The sequence below is a fragment of the Chiloscyllium plagiosum genome, unplaced genomic scaffold, assembly GCF_004010195.1.
Source record: "Chiloscyllium plagiosum isolate BGI_BamShark_2017 unplaced genomic scaffold, ASM401019v2 scaf_2916, whole genome shotgun sequence".
In the NCBI taxonomy this organism is placed as follows: domain Eukaryota; kingdom Metazoa; phylum Chordata; class Chondrichthyes; order Orectolobiformes; family Hemiscylliidae; genus Chiloscyllium; species Chiloscyllium plagiosum.
In genome coordinates this window covers 10,370-15,387 of record NW_025212735.1, presented here as the reverse complement: position 1 = coordinate 15,387, position 5,018 = coordinate 10,370, and the positions used below count along the sequence as shown (strand labels likewise).

At 56.0% G+C, this 5,018-nt stretch overlaps 1 long non-coding RNA gene across 1 annotated transcript in view; it reads left to right on the top strand.

The window, feature by feature from the left end:
- Positions 1 to 3,067, top strand: part of LOC122547459 — a 5,740-nt gene extending 2,673 nt beyond the window's left edge. The window contains exon 2 of the long non-coding RNA XR_006311001.1: positions 2,023 to 3,067. This is a non-coding gene — a long non-coding RNA (uncharacterized LOC122547459). The remainder of the gene's footprint in view (positions 1 to 2,022) is intronic.
- The last annotated feature ends 1,951 nt before the right edge of the window (positions 3,068 to 5,018 follow it).

The window sequence follows — 5,018 nt, the reverse complement described above, 5'->3', positions numbered from 1 at the left end:
GAGGAAGTGGTGGAGGCTGGTACAATTGCAACATTTAAGAGGCATTTGGATGGGTATATGAATAGGAAGGGTTTGGAGGGATACGGGCCGGGTGCTGGCAGGTGGGACTAGATTGGGCTGGGATATCTGGGTCGGCATGGACGGGTTGGACCGAAGGGTCTGTTTCCGCACTCTCTGACTCCACGGCCCTCGACTCCACCGCGGATCAAATATGTGTCTGAGTGGGCCTGGAATATTTTCTCTGACTGGGGCGAGAGAGAGCACGCCAACACAGTGTTTAAAAAAGAAAGCCAGCACAGTCCTGAACTGGAGGTTACCACCCAGTGCCTGACGATAGCGTCGACGGAAAAGCAGATAGGAAGAGGTTAGCATCCAGAACGCGCTGCCTCAGAATGTAGGCCGAAGACATAGGAGGACGAAAAGAGAGAGAGAGAGAGAGAGAGGGACCCCGATTCACAAGGGGAAACACAGTCGATTTATTCCCGACAATCGGAATGAGTTACCATTCGCAACACAGGCGTCGGCGCGAGAGGGTGAATCCTCGGCATTCCCAAATCCGCGGAGGAGGAGGATTTGGGAATACCCCGAGGGGTTGGCGCGAGAAATAAGTAGAAATCCTCCCAACAGGATGCAGATTGAGGTATCCCTCTCTCTCTCTCTCTCTCTCTCGCCACGGCACTTCGGAGCGTTGTGGTCTGGAGTCACGTGTAGGACCCGGAGAAAAAGAGGCACAATTCCCGGGATGGGTCTGACAGTCCAGGGCAGGTCTCGCTCTCTCTCACGTACTGAGCTCCATTCCAGACTTATCCCAACTCCCGCGGCGGGAACGGAACCCATTCCCCCAGGAAGCGGGCCGCGCCGGACACCGTGGCTCCTCCTCTCTCGCCCACGCTCCGGGGAAATCTGACGGCCGGTTGCGGAGAAGCGGGATCGTCGGGGGGGTGGGGGGGTTTGGGTGGGGGGGGGTGGGGGTGGGGAGAGTGTGAGATTCACTCCGGCAGAGTCGGCGGGAATCCGGAAGCTATTCCAGACAGCCCCCAGACGATGGGAAGCCGATTCGTAACCCGAGAGAAATCGATGGGAATCCGGGATTCGGATGTGAAACGGGAAGCAGGCACAGATTCGGTGGGAATCTGCGGGTCATTCCAGATGGGAATCCGGGGGTAATTCCTGAGGGGGGTCGGGGAGACTCTGGAGTCCGGACGTATCGTGCTGGAAACAGTGGGAATCCAGTAATTCCCAGGAATGAGTGGGGGATTCAGGACGGCTGGGGAAGCCATCCCATCCAGGAATGGGTCCTGAGAGAGCGGGATTTGCTGTGGATCAGTGCAGACACTGTGGAAACAAGGGGCCAGGAGGACTGAAGCAAAAAGACAGAGCAGCATTCCAGGCAACTCAGAAGCAGGCAGTTCAAAGGCAGGAAGTCTGCACTGTCCCAAAGCCGCCTGGCATTCCACTGGGGAACGCTGGGAGTCATGGAGCAGAGGCCGGAGGTGGTTACCTGGGGGAGAATGAGAGACAAGGATATCAGAGCTCGGACAGTGCACGGTAACAACAACTCAGTCACAGCGAGAGCAGCGTTTTACCCCGGGGCCTGGCCCATCACTAGGGCAACGGCACCGCGTTCTCAAAGGGGACCAACTGTGGGTCAGCTCCAGGCCCAGTCAGGGGCAACATCAGCAACAGCAGAGAGCACTCTGTCACACACACTGACCCACTCTGTCACACAGTGTGAGACAGAGGGGGTCAGTGTGTGACAGAGCGGGTCAGTGTGTGTGACAGAGCGGGTCAGTGTGTGTGACAGAGTGGGTCAGTGTGTGTGACAGAGTGCTCTCTGCTGTTGCTGATGTTGCCCCCGACTGGGCTTGGAGCTGACCCACAGTTGGTCCCCTTTGAGAACGCGGTGCCGTTGCCCTAGTGATGGGCCAGGCCCCGGGGTAAAACGCTGCTCTCGCTGTGACTGAGTTGTTGTTACCGTGCACTGTCCGAGCTCTGATATCCTTGTCTCTCATTCTCCCCCAGGTAACCACCTCCGGCCTCTGCTCCATGACTCCCAGCGTTCCCCAGTGGAATGCCAGGCGGCTTTGGGACAGTGCAGACTTCCTGCCTTTGAACTGCCTGCTTCTGAGTTGCCTGGAATGCTGCTCTGTCTTTTTGCTTCAGTCCTCCTGGCCCCTTGTTTCCACAGTGTCTGCACTGATCCACAGCAAATCCCGCTCTCTCAGGACCCATTCCTGGATGGGATGGCTTCCCCAGCCGTCCTGAATCCCCCACTCATTCCTGGGAATTACTGGATTCCCACTGTTTCCAGCACGATACGTCCGGACTCCAGAGTCTCCCCGACCCCCCTCAGGAATTACCCCCGGATTCCCATCTGGAATGACCCGCAGATTCCCACCGAATCTGTGCCTGCTTCCCGTTTCACATCCGAATCCTGGATTCCCATCGATTTCTCTCGGGTTACGAATCGGCTTCCCATCGTCTGGGGGCTGTCTGGAATAGCTTCCGGATTCCCGCCGACTCTGCCGGAGTGAATCTCACACTCTCCCCACCCCCACCCCCCCCCACCCAAACCCCCCCACCCCCCCGACGATCCCGCTTCTCCGCAACCGGCCGTCAGATTTCCCCGGAGCGTGGGCGAGAGAGGAGGAGCCACGGTGTCCGGCGCGGCCCGCTTCCTGGGGGAATGGGTTCCGTTCCCGCCGCGGGAGTTGGGATAAGTCTGGAATGGAGCTCAGTACGTGAGAGAGAGCGAGACCTGCCCTGGACTGTCAGACCCATCCCGGGAATTGTGCCTCTTTTTCTCCGGGTCCTACACGTGACTCCAGACCACAACGCTCCGAAGTGCCGTGGCGAGAGAGAGAGAGAGAGAGGGATACCTCAATCTGCATCCTGTTGGGAGGATTTCTACTTATTTCTCGCGCCAACCCCTCGGGGTATTCCCAAATCCTCCTCCTCCGCGGATTTGGGAATGCCGAGGATTCACCCTCTCGCGCCGACGCCTGTGTTGCGAATGGTAACTCATTCCGATTGTCGGGAATAAATCGACTGTGTTTCCCCTTGTGAATCGGGGTCCCTCTCTCTCTCTCTCTCTCTCTCTTTTCGTCCTCCTATGTCTTCGGCCTACATTCTGAGGCAGCGCGTTCTGGATGCTAACCTCTTCCTATCTGCTTTTCCGTCGACGCTATCGTCAGGCACTGGGTGGTAACCTCCAGTTCAGGACTGTGCTGGCTTTCTTTTTTAAACACTGTGTTGGCGTGCTCTCTCTCGCCCCAGTCAGAGAAAATATTCCAGGCCCACTCAGACACATATTTGATCCGCGGTGGAGTCGAGGGCCGTGGAGTCAGAGAGTGCGGAAACAGACCCTTCGGTCCAACCCGTCCATGCCGACCCAGATATCCCAGCCCAATCTAGTCCCACCTGCCAGCACCCGGCCCGTATCCCTCCAAACCCTTCCTATTCATATACTCCCTTTATCAATCTTTCCCCTCTCACCTTAAAACTATGTCCTCCAGTTTTGGACTCCTGTACCCCGGGGAAAAAAAAGACCTTGTCTAGTTACCCTATCCATGCCCCCTCATGATTTTATAAACCTCTATAAGGTCACCCCTCAGCCTCCGCGCTCCAGGGAAAACAGCCCCAGCCTATAGCTTAAAACCCTCCAAAACCCTTGTAAACCTTTTCTGAACCCTTTCCAGTTTCACAACATCTTTCCGATAGGAAGGAGACCAGAATCGCACACAATATTCCCAACAGTGGCCTAACAGCTGCAACATGATGTGAATGACGGACAGAACATGGTTGTAATCAGTTCAAACCCTTGACTGTAGCAGGAGGTGGAGTGGGCCGAATGGCCTGAAAGCTGCTGCCTTCCCTTTCTCTTTGGTTCCTCATTCGTGGAAGGTGATGGGGAAAGGAGTGAGGGAGACGCAAGTTGGGATCCGGAACGCGCTGCCTCAGAATGTCGGCTGAAGTTGGGACTCCTGGTGGGGGCAGAGACACAGAGTGAGACACAGAGTGAGACACAGAGTGCGGGAGAGAGACACAGAGTGAGACACAGAGAGCGGGAGAGAGACACAGAGTGAGACACAGAGAGCGGGAGAGAGACAGAACAAGAGACACAGAGAGAGCGAGACAGAGAGAGAGACACAGAGAGACAGAGATAGACACAGAGAGGGTGGACGGTGCTTTGGGAGGGCTAGCACGGCCTGTGATGGGACAAATGGCAGGCATGGGCTTCTGACAACAATCCCGAGGGGAACGCGGTCACGCGGGTGTGGAAAGGGTATCCTCTCTCGTAGGAACGTCTGGAACAAGGGGCTGCTTTTACAGGAAAGGTGTTGGGAAACTTGAAAGGGTTCAGGAAAGATTGACAAGGATGTTGGAGGGTTTGAGCTACAGGGAGAGGCTGAACAGGCTGGGGCTGTTTCCCTGGAGTGTCGGAGGCTGAGGGGGTGACCTTATAGAGGTTTACAAAATCATGAGGGGGCATGGACAGGGTAAATAGACAAGGTCTTTTCTCTGGGGTGGAGGAGTCCAGAACTAGAGGGGCATAGGTTTAGGGTGAGAGGGGAAAGATATAAAAGCGAGCTAAGGGGCAACTTTTTCACACAGAGGGTGGTACGTGTATGGAAAGAGCTGCCAGAGGAAGTGGTGGAGGCTGGTACAATTGCTACATTTAAGGGGCATTTGGATGGGTATATGAATAGGAAGGGTTTGGAGGGATATGGGCCGGGTGCTGGCAGGTGGGACTGGATGAGGTTAGGAGATAGGTTGGGCCGAAGGGTCTGTTTCCGTACTTTACGTCTCTGAGAGAATTATCTGTTTGTCTCAGTCCTTTATCCTTGAAGCTGTGGGCTCCCCCTTGAGTCTCGATATCCTGGCTGCTCCCCTGCCTCACCCACAATTGGGGTGGGGTGGGGGGGGGGTAAGCCCTCCCTCACTTTTAAATAAGTTGCGAAACGAACGTCGGGGGGAGTGAGTGGGGGCTAGGATTGGAACTTGACGATGCTCGAACC